The 16927-nt window shown below is 42.9% G+C and overlaps 1 protein-coding gene across 1 annotated transcript in view; it reads right to left on the minus strand.

Moving 5' to 3' along the window:
* Positions 1–7917, minus strand: part of ASAP1 (ArfGAP with SH3 domain, ankyrin repeat and PH domain 1) — a 166529-nt gene extending 158612 nt beyond the window's left edge. The window contains exon 1 of the mRNA XM_090137988.1: positions 7822–7917. The gene's annotated coding sequence lies outside the window, so the exon portion shown is untranslated. The remainder of the gene's footprint in view (positions 1–7821) is intronic.
* Between the last annotated feature and the right edge of the window lie 9010 nt (positions 7918–16927).

A 16927-nucleotide genomic window follows, 5' to 3' on the forward strand; every position in this document is an offset into this window, starting at 1 on the left:
GGAGGGGGTGTCTCCTTAAAAGCAGACAAAAGAAGCCTCCCCTCACCCCCAGCTACAATACAAAAGCTGGAAATAAATCTTCCCTTCTTACTGGCTGGGCAGATTCAGGGAGAGAGATGCCAGCTAGGGAACACTGACACAGTTAAAAAATAAAAAGGATTCTGTGAATCAACACTGGCTTGGCACTGCAGCCTGACAAATCCTACCCTAATCCATGCAAAACCTCCCAAACCAGTCAGTGAAATGCACAGGGAAATTCTGTTGGCCTGAATTTGCCTGTTACCTTCATCACACATGGCCCTACTTCTCCCGGAGCTCCTGGTAACCAGTTCCATAGTTCCTGGCCCCCAAAACTGAACTTCATTCTCAAAGCCGTGCCTGAACTGAGCCCCCTGTTTCTGTAACACACTGCCTGGCCCCAGGTGATATAATCCATATCAACAGGGAAGACTTGATTTCTGGTTAAATAAGAGACATCGTAGAAAAATAGGGCAGGGTGGGACTAAGAGGAGCTGTCTAGCCTCTTTCCGTCGGCTCCAGTTAACATTAGTGAGAGCAGCCTGCTCCTGGCAGACCTGTGCTCAGTGTCACCAAGATGTTGCCCCTTGGAGCTGAGACAAGCAAACACCTCTCCTTCTGTGAGCTCATGCAGCTGACCAGGCTCTCTCTGCTTTGTGATAAACATATTCTGCATCTCTGAATTACAATGATAATCAATGGAGGCTGAGGGCCAGATCTTCACCTGGGAGGAACTGGCAGGGCTCTGGGCAGGCAGTGGAGCTGTGCCGTATCTATTCAGACCGGAGCCTGACCATGCTCCTGAAATTAGTGCAAGTCCTGGAGTCAGTGAGATCCCAGGCTTTGTTCTGGTGTCAGAGGTGCCAAGGAGGAAGACCACAATAGGTGCTCAGTGCTACAGCTGATGCAGTGCTCTGCCTTGAACCAGAAGCAGGATTAAGGCAGTGAAATCAAGGAAGACATTGCTTTTCCCAAACTACCCAATTACAGTGAAAAAAAAATAGACCTTGTTATTACAGAGACGTAGATTAAACACACACAAACACACACATACACACACACACACACAAAAAGGAAAATATTAAAAGTACCTTCACATTTTCACAACGTTGGTGTTAGGTTTCTGGTTCTCCTATTTCACAATACTGCAAAGGATCTTAGGGGGATTGATGGTTCTGCAGGGCAGAGGCTGTGCCTTTATTTTCTTTGGGAAGTACCTTGAGCGCTGTTGGTTCTTGCTACCAGAGAGAAATAACAAAAATCTGAAGGCATAAGACAAATATACTCCTTCAAGAGTTTTTAATAAAATGATAATGTTGAGCGAGGCTGCCAGTATGTTCTGTGTCCAGATGCACTGCAGCAGAAGGGAAGAATTTAACATGTTTTGAAAATGCCAATTGTCTGTTGCCAAAGATGCTTATGATCCCACTGCCAGCAGGGTAGGCGGTGGGGATTAAGATGTCAGAGGAGACGTCATTCTACCTAGGCAACACTGGTTTCACTGAAGAAGACAATGCAAAGACAGTACTGTTTCCTACAAGGAAGATTCCTTTTTCTCTTGTCTTACATTCTGAGTTTTTCATTGTCTCAAAGCTACTTTTATAGAAGCCCTTTGTATTCCTTGGGATATATTTATGGCGATAGCAACCAGGACATAGGATGGAGTCCCTTCCATCTACAAAAGGGACTTCTGAGCTCTTCCATGCCTGTGAGTATTTCCTGGTCCTCCACTGCTACGTGGGTGTCTGGGATGGGTGCTAGGGTTGCCACATTGCAGAGGGAATGTAGCCAAAGTCACGTCCAACGTGTGATTAAGAACAACAAACAGATCTCCAGAGTCCCAGCTGGTGTCCTCAGCGCTCACCTAGCCCACACTGTGAGCAGAGGTTCCATGCAGGTTGGTGAAGACCCTGGTGTCCTCATCTTCTAGCTGCGCTGTGCATCTTGGAGAAGAGTAATCTATGCGTTTTGCAGACAAGGTCAAACCCAGCCTGCATGTTTGGCCTTTCTGAAATATCTCCTGATGATCCTGTTTCCTTCAAACTTTTTCTTTCCCTTGCGTTTTTCTCTGGGATGTTTGCTATAGGCTGGGTATGAGTTTGGATCCCTAATCTTGTCAGTGCAGATTTGAGAAGCCTTTTTGTAACCCCTGCCCAGTTCAGAGGTTTTAAGCATTTGCATAAATCCCTCCCCGCTGGGCCAGCATTAACCACATGGTTAACCTGAAACGTGATTAGAAGCCATATTTCAATGGGAGTTAAGCACATGCTTAAATTCTGCTCTAAATGGATACTTCCTTGAACTGGAGCCTGCATTTTTTTGTGTGATCCACCTTTGCTCCTCCACATACCTTTACTGCAAATTATTCTACAATACACATATGGCTCAGAAATATGGCTTTTACACAAAAAGCTCAGTTGATACATCACATACTTAACCTCTTGAACAAAGGAGTTAACTTTACAGGATCAATTTACATGCAACGGCCAAAGCTTTTGGATGGAAACTAGCTGTCATGTGGTGTGCAGTCGAAAGAGCAAACAGCTTATTCATTTTGATAGCATTGGATTCAAAAACAAAACACAGACGGCAGAAAGAGTCTGCCCGGATTTCCAAACATAACGCATGTCCCTGCTCTAAAGCATATTTATTTAAACCTTCTCACCGTGCTTGCAGTTAGTTATTAGACCTAGCTCCCAATTTCCTCACATCATATGGTTCAAACTGGCCCTATTGCTCGTGCTCTGCTGTCCATTGTGCATGGTCAGCTCATATGATATTGAAAAGGAATAGTATTTCTGCATGAACATTGATAACAGTGCTCAAATAGACATCAAACACTGGGCTCATTTGTCAGTGGGATGTTTGTGCAATAATATGTGCCACCTCATTGGAATCGCAGACTCCCAAGCTTTGAAGATGACTCTTTGAATGACATTCACATACTCTTCATATAGTTTCTTCACTTTACATGTTCAGTTATCTTTCCTGCATTAATCATTTGCAACTCTAGGCCCTGAGATGTGCTCATTTCACTTTCAATGTAATGAATGTGCAGGCTATTAAGATGATGACTTAAGTCTGTTAGTGCTTGGCCATGCAAACTTAACCCCTGTCAGCAAATACTTGGTCACAGAAATGGCCTCACTAATCTGTTGCTGCTGTCTTAACAAGTGCTTGCTCTGTAAAGCTCATGTGGGCTGATCCTGAAGGGACTGATCCAAAAGTTATTGAAGGGAGTAGGAGTTCTTCTGTCATTTCATTGAGCATGGCACCAGGATTTTAAGGAAAAAACCAACACATTATAAGAATGAATTCAACTGCTTTAGGCGGACATCATTTATAATGTAACGTGGCATCACCAGTTGCCTCCAAAATTAATTCAGCAGGACACCTACAATTTTTTTGCATGCCCACCTACAGTTGTATCACTTAAATATGGAAAACCAGAAATAAAGTGACATTTGGTGGTTATTTTTTCCTGTTTTCTGAAGATGGATTTAATGAACATTTCTATCAAATTCCTTTACTATGTACCCAGTTTTATTTTACTGATTGGTACTGCTCTGTGATACTACATAGGATCAAACTCAGGTATTAAGTACTGCATTTATGGATGTCTCATTATATCTGCATGACTGCAGTGAGCAAGGAGTCACAGCTGGGTGAAGCAAACATACGAGCGGCAGAGAGGGAGTGACAAAAATAGGGAAAACATGTTTTGTATCAAAACCAGCCATCTGGGCTCACTGCCTGTCCAGTGGAAATAGGCTGTAAATGGGACAGTACACAGTCTCTAGACTCTCACTAACTGCGGGGCAATTCTGACCCCACTGGGAATTCCCAGTTTAGACTAATATGCTCAGCACAATTCACAGTGCTGAGAAAATTCAGTTTTGGATGTGATTCCTGAGTCAGGCCCTTTAGCTACGCTTAGGGAGCCACTCAGGCCAGGGCACAAGCTAGACACTCTTCCTGATCAGTTATTAATTAGCATGTTCACTTGAGGGGCTTTGATATGACCCAACCAGCATTGCCCAAGGTCTAGTGGCACAGCTCTCACAGAGGAGACCAGGGGCCACCAGGTAGCAATGAGGTGGCTATTCTGGTTTGGAGGTGCAGAGCTCAATGGACACAAGCTACATCACTCTTTGCACTTAAGAACATAGAATCATAGAATAATAGAATTACAAGGTTGGAAAGGACCTACAAGATAATCTAGTCCAACTGTCTTCCTATCACCATTACTACCCACTAAGCTACTAAACCATATCTCATAGCGCCTCATCCAGACATGTAAATGTTAGAATGGTTTGGACTGGAAGGGGCCTTTAAAGATCCTCAAGCCTTCTCCCTTGCCATAAGCAGAGACATAATTCATTAGATAAGGTAATCCAAAATCCCATCCAATCTGAACTTGAGCTCTTAAGGAAGTGGAGCATCCACAACTTCTATGGGCAACCTGTTCCATGCCTCAGAATCACAGGATCAATCACAGGATCACAGAATGGCCAGGATTGGAAGGGACCTCAAGGATCATGAATCTCCAACCCCCCTCCCACATGCAGGGCCACCAACCTCCTCATTTAATGCTAGAAATTTAATGCCTCACCACCTTCATAGTAAGTAATTACTTCCTTCTATCTTCCTTCTATCTAAACATACACTTTTTTAGTTTAAAAGCATTACCCCTTGTACTAACACTACAGATTTCAGTAAAAAGTCACTTCCTCACTTCCCATGTTTCCTATAAGCTCCCTTTAAGTACTGAAAGGCTTCTATATGGTCTCCTAGAAGCCTTTTCTTCTCCTGGCTAAAAACCTTCAGCTCTTTCAGCCTTTCTCTGTGTGAGAGATATTCCAACACTGTGATCATTTCCATGGCCCTCTGGACCCAAAGTGTCTTGTCTTGTTTTATTTACTAATGCTGATTTTGCCCTTGATCAAAGCATTGTTTTTTACTTCTAGGTTGTATGACAGCACTGCTTCAAAGTGACATCTTGAGTTTGGCTCATACACTCATGAGCATTAGCAGAAGGGGTGATAAGACAGACTATGAGGGATGCTTGGGTTCCTTTGTCCATGCTTCACTGCTCATTGCCGAGGTGACTGTTTGCCTGATGAGCCAAAGTATTGGCACTAACAAAGCCCCAACAGGCCTGGTTACGCAGACCCAGAACAGGAAACAGGTTTTTTACTTCAGCATTTAAGACATAATGTAATAGGGACAGATTAGGTTTTTGAGTTCTGCTTTCAGCACCAATACTTGAGATCATCATTACCAGATAGAAGCCAAATCTCGATGCCTCTGTGCATTTCTTTTCAGTATCAAGTGAATGTTTATCCACACCTATAGCTCGTTCCTTTTTGAGATTTTCTTTCTTGCAGAATGAGAACAAGAAGCTCTGCATAATTTTGGCACAAACCCTACACATCTTGTCCCAGGCCATGTGATGAGTAGGGATGTAAGCATACTCACACAGGTCAGTTCTTAGCATGCCTGAGAGCATCCTTGTCACATGCTGTCTGCAGAACTGTCCACTCTTTCTGAAAAACATGAGGAAGTGGGCACCTAACCCTCCACATGTTTGAAAATCCCAATCACAGTACTCAGCACTTCTAGCAACGCTTGTATCAGCATGAGTGTTTGTGAAAGGTCAGATCTTTCAGGACTAGAAAGTGTTCCAGAAGTAGTCAAAAGCAAAATAATAGCTCTAGCTGTGCAGTGTTGAAAGGTGTTGCTAACAGGCAGAGTTCAGACACTGGGCCCTTTGCATGAAGAGCAGCCTTGCTCAGCAAGCTTTGAAATGTTGCAGAATGTCATGAGGGCTGAACCAGGAAACCACATCTCAAAGCAAGTTTTTCTGGGGGCCAAGAATGTATTGTAGAAGTGTTTTGGGTATTGCACAGGTGAGATTTGCTGCAGCTGCTTCATGTGGTTAACATTTGTGCTTGGGGGTGGGAGCTACATGTAACAAGCAGCAAGGGAGGGCTGCTCTGTGTGCTCAGCAGCTGTGTATGACGTTTTTCCTGTACTTTTACTGAAGCTTTGCCCCATCTGTCCTCTTCTGGATGGATATAACCTCTTGACCTTGTATTACTGAGGGGTGACAGCTCAAGCGCCAGCTTCTCCTTGGTCTTTGTCCTCTGCCCCATTCTGCTGGAAATATCTTTATCACCAAGGTCTGCTCCATGTCAGTGCACAGAAATAAATTCAGCCTAGGCTGGCTGTTCTGCTTACAGATTTGCTTGTGTAACTATTTAGAAGTTATCAGTATGTTCTGGGTAGATTCACACAGCTTTTATGATTGGGAAGGAAAAGAAACAATCTCTAGTCATTTAGTGCTGATCTCACAGTCACTATATGACACAGGCAATCCTGGCAATGAAATATCTGTCTCACTGGCTGCAAAGAGATCACCAAATCAATTATTTGCATTAACATTTTATTCCTTCCCCTACTAGACATTTGTTCAGCTTGTTTATACTCACACCACATGGCCACAAGCTGTGCAGTTAGTAATAAATGAGGGAACACATTTATCTTTGGAAACTTAGGCCAAGCCAAAAACTTGATCGCTTGTTTTTCTAGGAGAATAACACATGTGAGATTTAGTCAGATAAATCCCATTAGCAATAATGGGATTGCCCGCTAATTGCCCATATAATAAATTCCGGTAACAACAATTAGGATTTTACAGTATACAGCAGGTTTCTAGAAATGCAGGGGAGTACTGGGGCTTTACATCTCCCCAGTGGAGTCTGAGAGGTGGACTCTGCCTGTTGGACACTAGCACCTAAAGCAACATTTACTTATCTCCTTCACTGTCAGACCACAACCCAGCTGTGACTTCCTGCTTTAGCGCCCAGCAGTGTCACTCTCAGTACCTACAGAGGTTTGAAGATCCCTTAAGTAAAGAATAAAAGCACAAGTCTTCCAGAAATTCCCACCTGGGCTGTCCAAATCGTGGCCAAACTTAAGCCCACTGACTGAGACTGCTTAGCTATGAGGAGCCACTTTGGATGACAGAGTTTATTGCTGTGGCTGTTGAAGATTGCTAATTTTTGCAGTACTCCATTTCTATCTTGCTTTATTGTTTATTTTGGAGTCAATTCAGGAAAGTCGGTACATTTGGGTTTTCCTGCCCTGCCTCAAGGCAGTCTTGCTGGTAGATGAATGGAAGAACCTCAGCAGCTTTGCATGAACACTGCTGACATACATGCTGTGCTTCTGCTGAACCTCTGCATCTCTCCTGCATTCCCAGCACCAAGTCCTTTTTCCCCTTCTTATCAGACTCAACTTCCTTGTTTACTTCTCTGGCCCATTCCCATGCAAAAGAATGCATGGAGCAGATGCATGGAACAAGAGTAGTCCAGTACATGTCAAATACTGGAGCTTACGTAGGAAAAGCATTATGCAGTTTTCCCTGCCTAAGCTGCTTAAATGTTGTGAGAACAACATATTCCAGTTACTTTTTTGGAATAAAGCCCTGTAATCAAGAGAGAGCACGACAAGCCATTTATGCACACAGACCCCGCGTTGTCTCCAAGCTGGTTATTTTGCCAGAGTATGGTTAAACTGAGCCCTCCAGAGCTGATGTGTTGGTAGAGACATACATCTTTCCTCCTTTCCCCCTCTTGTAGCTTAGAGCAGCCAATTTAAAATTTAATTTCCTGAAAATCACCATTCTCACAAGCACACTGCAGGGTGCCCACTCTACAATGAATCTATTTATATCTCCAGCCTGACTAAAATGAAGCTACTATTTCAAAATCTATAAGGGTAAGTGGATCCAATACTCACGTGGACATGCTCCTTTTCTGCTGGGAAGATTTTACACACGAAAACGTTAACAGGATTTGCAAAATCCATCTGTTTGCAAAACCAGCATCTTCAAGTGCATTCAGTGCATTCAGATCTGTAAGTCACAGCAGGTGCATAGACTGTGGCTGACTCATGCAGCATGCAGAGAGACTAGTGCTGCTCCCTGTTTCCTCTCACTGACAAAGAGAACGTTTTCACCCCTTGGATCAGTGAAAAGCTGATTCGAATTTGCCAAGTCAGAAAATTCAGAACTCAAATTGTTTGAATCAGTGGATTCAGTAGGGAAATTTCGAAAGTCGAAGCAGAGCAATAGCATTTCCGCTGGCATTTCCAAAGCCCTGTATGGCTAAGGATCTCTAAGCTCCTTATAGATATTGATGAAATAAAGCTGCAGCATTCCCAAGTGCTGGGTAATTTTATTATCCTTTCTGCTAAGAGGAAAATGGAGACACAGAGAAAGTGGCTGGCCTGTGATTTGTCTGCTTGACTGCTGGAGGAGGAGGTTGCAGGATTTCAGTCCAAACCACAAGGCAGCATTGTTAGAGAAAAAGCTGCTGTCTCTTTTGAGGAGTGGGGAAAGTGTCTAGAGAGTTATTCTCCTCTTGGGATAAAGGCAACATATTCTGCCATTCTAATGAGAGCAGAGGTCTTCTCTCTCCACTCGCTGTGGTTCCCAAAGGATCACAATAGTTGGTGCAAGTTTGCTCTGCACAGACTCCTTGGAGAGGCTGTAACAAGAAGGGACACCTTTTTCAGACCATGCACTTACGTAAGGGATAGCTGGCATTTATCTGTACTTAGTTCAGGAGTAGGGTAAAAAGAGCCCTTTCTATCTGTTCAGCATTCTGGAATTGACCAGGGGATTTCTCTTTCCAAACACAAGTATGAAAAGCTCAAGGCTGATGAGGCAGTTTCATTTTGCTGTTTTTCCGTACTGTGTTTTCTTTCCCCTCCGTATTTTTCCATTTTTCTTTCAGCGAGTTGCTTTACATGTTGGATTTTGGATGGGTGTCCCATTCCAGGCCCAGTAGAGGAGGGGAAACCCCACTGCTTCAAGCAATAGAATAAAGAAAAATCTTAAGCTGGCAGAGATATTAGGAAATTATGAAAACAGACAAATCTAGCAATATATTTCCATTCCCCTGGATCATTGCTGCCTTTGATTTAAATGGAAATCTAGTGACCTGGATCTCTTCAGAGCAAGGGTCAGTGGTTTCATGGGTAATAGTACTGAAACTTATTCCAGCATGCGGGGGATCGGCCCCTCCTTATCTGCACCTGAGCTTGTGAGTGGCCTCCCTGCATCACCAGTGCAGAGACATCAAATCCCCAAGCTCACCTAGATCTGCTGCCTACTATAGAATGAGTGTGCTACTACCTCCAAGCACCAGTTCCTCTCCTTTCGTTAATACCTGACTTAATGGTGAGCTGAGATGCACTTCTCTAGATACTACTTACTTTCATCTCCTTGGATGAATCCCACTCTTCCTTTCCAAAAAATGCCTAGCTAAACCAGAGCCAAAACCTTTATTACAGCTAACAACAGTAAGGGTGAGATATGGCTTTTCATAGCTTTATGGCTGCTGCTCATGTGAGTTCTGCAGGCAGGAGATGGGGATTGGCAGAGGCGCTCAGCTTAGTTTAACTCTGCTGCTAGCAGGATATAAGTTGCAGTGACACAAAGCTCAGAAGCTCATTTACCCTCTCTCTTGGATGCTTTTTGCAGGTCACTAGGATGTTTGCAGTCTGAATGTAGCCTGACAGATACCTTATTAATAGTAGCCTTCTGCCTGCTGAGATCCATTACCCTCTTGCATACACTAACTTGCATTACACCATGCTGGTATCTGTATTTCCAATCTTTCTTCACAATAACTTTAGGTGACAGTATTGTAATTAAGATTTGTAGAGCTGTCTGCAACATGCAGTTGTTTTTACATCTTCAGTGCTTGTTTATTTTCTTTCTGTGTCTGAGGGTTTCTTCTTGCTGTACTTCCTTATTCTTTTTTTTTCTTCTCATTCTGGGAAAGAGATCTGTAAAGAAGGTGAGTCATGTGCCATGTGCATGGAGAATGGTCATGCTCACAGGCTCATTCTGCTTTCCTGTCAGGAGTTTTGAGTCAAGAAAATGCTTTTGCCTGGAAATGCATCACCAGCATAGCTGGGTCAGCAAGTCCTGAATGGACAAGCTGCTGAAGTAAGAGCAGATCCTTCAGTTGTCAGCTCAAATGGACTGGAAATGACAGAGCACTGAGGCAGTGCCCTTCTACAAAGGGTCTTTGGCCCAACAGTCAGTTAGTGTTTGTTCCTCCATCTTTTAATTACCATGATCCAGTCCTTGACATCCTCTAGCTCAGTTTTTCCCCTTATGCCTGCCCAATCCCTGGAGGTGTTCAAGTTGCATAGGCCCAGGGCAACCTGATCTAGTAGATGGCAACCTGGCTTTCAGCAGTGGGATTGAAACTAGACAATCTTTAAGGTCTCTTCAGTCCCAGGCCATTCTATGACTATATGATTCCCTGGGTAATTTGCATTGGTAGCATATTTGACACCCATACCACAGTATGACATGCCCTGATGTCTTGGCTGGTTGTACTCTGGTGTCATCTGCAGCTCAGAAAAGCAGAATCAGGTAGTTGTGCTGGGATTGTAGAGCAGCACTGGTGCCTTCTACTGTCCCTGTGATCCATGCGTGGAAACCTGGAGGTGAGTGCTTTGTTTGGAATCAGGTTGCTACGCAATCATATCTCAGTACCTCTCCTGCTGTCAACATGACCCAACTTCCTGTTTGAGGTGAAAGGGAGTAGTTTTTAATTGTGCTGAATGTGTTGGGGGCCATTCCTCAGGGCTGGCCCGTGTCCGTGTGGAATGAGCCCAAGGTCCAGAATGCCTCACAATGGTCTGCTGGCTGTCGGAGGAAAGGCATGTGTCTCCAATGGAGAAGGTAGCCCTTGTCTGGGCTGTGACCCATCTGATGTGCCTTGATTCATTTTGAAGAATCTCATTTTCATTACACTGCTGTGAGCTTTGCAGTGCTTTGCAAGCTGTGCTTATTTTCTGGATTAAACAGGTGACATATGAAACCAAAAAAAAAGCGACTTGAAAGTCTTCATTTTCTATTGCTGTTTGCTAGATGCAAAATAGCTCTTCCGGGCATGTTCTCAGTCGCTGGTTTTCCGGCAACTAGGAGGGGAGACATGCAAATTAAGGGTCTGTAGACACTTTCCCCAGCCACCACCACTGTCTGCTGTGGTACCCATGGAGAACAGCTTTGCCTCTGTGTCCTCTCCCCTCTACGCTGCCTGGAAGTACTACAGACTGCTGTGATGCAGAATAACATCTGAGTCCTTGCTCACATCTCAGAGAAACTTGACCTAGTTTCTCTGTCAACATACTTGCAGTACTGAGCTTGCCTAACTGGCAGATCACAGACTGAGCAAGATTTTAAACATTAAGGCTTTTTTTCTTCTCCTCGGAATCAAATTTAAAGAAGCATGTGGCTGACAAACAAAGCCTTATTTTTGTTTGATTTATTCTAAGCTGCCCTAGATATTTTGCTTTGCACTTCTGTTGAGCACAGTATTTTTACTGCAGGCTCATGGTAACACTGCAGAGATCTGGGGGAGACTGGGATTTCTGGATGTGCAGTAACTATGAGAAGAAATTAAGCAGTGAGAAATATGCCCATGATAGTAATAAAATTATTGTGAGGTTTCCGTAATGTTGGACTATGCAGAAAGAATTAATAGAATTGACATTTATGTTAGATCTAACTTAATATTTGATTGTGATGAGATTAGAGGAAGAGAAAATATCTAATCTGAATACAAGACACAGTCCAATTAAAGATGTTCACATGTGGAGTAGTTACACTTTCAGCTGCTTGGGTAAAGAACGCACTTTCACCAGAAATTTCATGTTAAATTTCTGCAGTCTAGATCTATGATTTGGTAGGTCTAGACTGCAGAACAGTACATTTTCTGATAATGGCTCAAGCCAGGGAATTGCAGGGCAGTAGGAACAGCAGGCCCTGCCTTTATGGAATATTTTGCCCCAGATGTTGTCTTGGACTTTATTTCAAGCAATGACATTAAATAGTGGCCCATAAAAAAGGGGAGTAAAAGAGGCAATCTGCACCTAAAAGCACTATTCTTCTGGAAAAATCTGGTCTTCAAAGGGTAAAGGCTGTTATCCTCAAGGAGTTGGTTTTATTATACCAACATAAAGGTAACTTTGGCAGCATAGCTATCAGAATAAGAGGATTTGACAAGCAAAGCAGTCCTGAGGTAGAAGTAACCCAAGCCTCTTCTCTTACGTCACGATGCACTGCAGTGGCCTGGCGAAGACACTGTATGTGACTGCAGTGGACACGCAGAGTGTTGCTCAATCTTGGAGAACTTTTCCTCATGTGCAGCCTGGTTTATTTTGGAGTTTGCTGCTGCCAGGAAGTGCTGCAGCAGGGCCATGAGGTTTCTAAGGCAGATGTGGGATGTCTTCATCTAGCATTTTGCTTATCTCATCCACCACCTGGTGTCAGACATGACTTCTGAGGGCTATTGTCTGCAGTATGGTAATTCAGAACAGTGTCAGCAGTTATTTTATATGGTGGAGGTTATTTTGCCAGATAAACATGACTGAGTTAAGGCACAATGGGTTGTTTTTCTCCATGTTTTTGTGACAAGTCTGCCTAAGGCTACCTGGCCACACTTCACAGCACAGCAGAAAGAACTTCTCTCTCACTCACAAATTCATCCAATTGTCCAAGTTCGTCTTGTGTTGTCCTAAGCTAAAATCATTCTCTTTTGTCTTTAAAAGACAAAAAAAAAAAAAAAAAAAAAGAGGCAAGAATAATTGCCAGTTTGCCAGTTCCACACATGCATGTGCTCATACTAGGACAGAGAAAATGCTATTTAATACTCACATGCATTATATTTAACAGCTGCGCATTTTTAGCAAAACAGGAGTCAGACCAAAGTATAGCTCATTGTTTTTAATAAAAAGAATATCAGTCTTGCCAGATGTGCTGTATGTTTTTCTAAATGAACTAGAACAGTGTCCACAGCTGGGTATGATATGGGCTTGTGCAATAACATCACTTGTTTTTGCATGCCTGTAAATGGCAAAGCACAGACTGGTGTTTAATGGAAGACAAGAATGGTTTTCCTCATGAGAACAGAATGAATCTGATGGAAATAGAGCAAAGGCTATTTGCAGTACTGTTGATTCTACCATGCAGTAGTTAGCCCTTGAATCAAGATATGTTTCTCCAAGCAAAGAAAAACGAGGCTGAAATATCTTTTAGGATGGCCATTGTCATGTCACACTGCTGAAATGGCACTGAAATTCAGAGAACAAACAGAAAATATAAGATGGAGTTGTGTTTCTGAAGAGATTTGTTGTTCTGTTCTCCTTGCAGTTATGAATACCAAAAACTTTCAGATGCATATAGTACACTGAAAACAAGGAAGGACATAGGCTTAAAAAAATACGTGAAGTTAAACTGGCCAGATCTTTCCTCATACTAAGAGATGAGGTAGGAAACACCAATGATGTAGCAGCAGATCTCCACCAGGTATAAGCTGCGACACTGGCATGTCTTGATCTTCAAGTATCATAGCTTTTCTAATGTTTTTTGTGCTTGAGACTACAAAGCCTAAGTTAACACTTTTGATGTCACAAAATGGCTGAGGTTGGAAGGCGCCTCTAGATCCTTCTGGCCAACCTCTGCTCAAGCAGGGACACTCAGAGCATGGAGCCCAGGACCACATCCAGGCAGCTTTTGGAGTTCTCTATGGAGGAGACCCCACAACTTCTCTGGGCATCCAGTACCAGTGCTCAGTACAGCAGTGCTTCCTGATGGTCAAACAGAACTTTCTGTCTTCCAGCTTGTTCCCAGTGCCTCTTGTCCTTCCAGGAGAAGAGCGTGGCTCTGTCTTTATTTCATCCTTCCTCCAGGTATTTGTATACATCAGTGAGATTTCTTGAGCCTTCGCCATTCTAGGCTAAAAAGTCCCAAATCTCTCAGCTTTTTCTCATGATGTCCCTGAGATATGCTTGAGCTCAGTTTGAATCTCACGATAAGCTGCTGTCCCAACATGATCCTTCCTTGTAACTATTCATGCTCCTGTTTGACATCTTCATTCACTGACAATCTCTTACATTTGCTGGGATTGAAAACAGGAATACTCTAATAGCATATCACCTCAGAAAATCTAACCAGACTCAATTTCTTTCCTGTTTGAAGTTAGGATTTTCTTAAATGAAGAGGAAAGGAGAGATGTTAGGGTCAGGCAGATGGTTTGTCCTCACTGAGCAGTGTAGTCGCATGTTGAGCTGTAGAGCAGATGGGTCCCGGAAAAAGGGAATGCATTCAGGAGGAGTTCAGGTTCTACTGTGCTGTAAACAAACTACCCCTTTAAACAGCATGTTTCAGTGCTGGCTCTGGATAAACATCATCTTGTTTTAATCAGTTGACTCACATGGCAGCAGCAGGAGCGCCCACTACAACCACTCCAGGTCTTGATCGTGACATCATATAAAAATAAATATTTCCTCTCCTTTCTGGTGCAGTGGCTCTAAGTAACTTCACAGCTTGAGGATGGATGTATTTAATTTATATATAGCTGGGTTTATGGTGTCAGTATGCTAATGTGGTTATTATAATCTTTTTTTTTTTTAAAGCTATTTGCCATAAGGGTAGCCCAGGCAGGCCAGGTCTCAGTGATTTCAAAGACAGAGGAGACAAGATCCCTGCTCAGGCAGGAGCTAATTGCTTTCAGGTGGCCTCACTGCAGGGAGATCCAGGTCCTAGCTCCTTTTCTTGAACTGCCTGATTTATAGGATCAGTGTTTGCATGCTGTGTATGCCTGTGAATGCTGTTTGGTGGATGAAAAAGAAAAGTGTGTTGCTTAACAAAGATATGGTTGCTTAAAAAAAATGGACTTTTGGAGGGACATTTTCCCCATTGGGCTGGCCAGGTTCAATATTTGGCACGGGTGAGGGTCAGGTGAGTTTCCAGACTGGGAGTTCAGACTCTGCCAAAGACAAGTGATTCTTCATCAAGGATTTAAATGCCTCTGTGTTATCTGAGCTGCTTCTTGTCATCAGAGACATAATTAGCAGCAATCACAGATAACTCCTCTATTCTGGTCTCTTGGGGAGCTTGGGTGTGAGATTTTCCTTGCTGTCATATCACAGTGTCACTCCCCTCCAAGGCAACTTCAAAGAAGTTTACCAGGAAACAGGGCACAGATTTAGAGACCTCAGGGGCTCCCACCCCGAGGGCTTTGCTTTGAGTGCTCACATGTACCAGCACAAAGGAAATGCTGCTGCCACAACCGCATGCTGCCAGGGCAGAAGTGAGCTGGACTTTCTCAGGGGAGGAAGAAAATTGGGTTGTCTGTTCTCATTGATACTGAATACCATGGATGATTTTATTTTCATATTTTTTTCCTGTGACTTTTCATCACAGTCTGACAGACCAACCTTCAGGTTTGCTGTACCAGGACTACCTTGAGAGATGTTTGAGTCACAGGATGGATGACTCTGCCCTTCACACACCTTCATGTTTATTCTGCAAGCTGATAAATCAGTATAAGAACATTTTAAATTTGTTTTTGGGTCCTGGAGGCAGGTTTTGAAATGAGTTGCATATACAACTTTCTCCATAGTAGCTTATATATTGTCCAACACTGAGCAGAATTTTGCCTTAGGTTGTGTATGTTCCTGTTTTATGGCAGTGATAGACAGCAAGGAGAAAACCCACTAATATCTCTTTAGAGCAAATATATCATAATTGTTGGCCATGGCAAAATAAAAGTCTCTAAAACAACCAGACTAGGCATAACCTGAACTGCTCAGAACTCAGTAGTTGCCAAACACAGAGAGTGAATTTCTCTTGCACATTTAGTAGGCTAGTGTGATAGAATGCCTCATCCCCAGAGATATTCAAGGCCAGGCTAAATGAGGCCCTGGGCAGCCCGATCGAATGCTTAATCTAGTGGCTGACAGCCCTGCCCATGGCAGGAGGTTGGGAGGTTGTAACTGGATGATCTTTGAGGTCCCTTCCAACCAAACCATACTATGATTCTATGAAAACCACCAAAGAGTAGACATATTACTTTAGTCTTGCTGTAGATACTGCTCTATGAAGCTTTTCCTACTCTTTTTTTCTCAGTATTGCTACAGTTGTCTATCCTCTGAGTATTAGCCTAGGCATCTTACACATGCCCCCATTCAAATGCAATAGTGCAATACATTTCTAATATTGTTTTTGGTGTCTGCAATTATTGCTCATAGTTCTTTTGTCCAGAAGACCATTCCCTTTTGAACTGTCTTGGAGTGGATCTGTGCATTTCAAGGATATTTTCTATCTTCTTTAAATTTAACTCTTGACAACTATTTAGTCTATAGAATCATAGAATCATGGAATCACTCAGATTGGAAAAGACTTAAAGATCATTGAGTTCAATCACCATGACCTAACCAAAAACTTTGTGGGAGAAATAAGTCATGAAGTTATCCACTGAGCTTGAAAAGAAAAACAAAAATGTACGGTAATCAAATATGAGAAATAGCCCATGTTGCAGATCAGTGTACAGGAATATCCCTGTTGCCCCGGTAAAAAAAAAAAAGCATGTGGCTTTAACAAGCTATACATTAAGGTTGATACTTTAAGCATCTTTACAGTGAGTGTATAATTTCTTCTAAATACTGTAAGAAAGTGAAGTATGAAAACTTTTTGAAGGATGAACAGTGAACAAAATAGAAATCTGCAAGGAAACATAAGCTGAATAATGGATCAAATGTGCTGCTTGAGAGGTAATACATGATAATGCTGTTAAAGCCCATGCCATAGAATCCTTAGAGTTGGAAGGGACCTTTAAAGGCCATCTAGTCCAATTCCCCTGCAACAATCAGGAACATCCATTACTACGTCAGGTTGCCCAGGGCCTGATCCAGCCTCACCTTGAAAGTCTCCAGGGATGGGGCATCAACCACATCTCTGGGCAACCTATTTCAGTGCCTCACCACCCTCACTGTAAAAGATTTTTTCCATATATCCAATCTGTATCTCCCCTCTTAG

This window comes from Phasianus colchicus, chromosome 3, assembly GCF_987193195.1.
Source record: "Phasianus colchicus chromosome 3, bPhaCol1.hap1.1, whole genome shotgun sequence".
Taxonomy (NCBI): Eukaryota; Metazoa; Chordata; class Aves; order Galliformes; family Phasianidae; genus Phasianus; species Phasianus colchicus.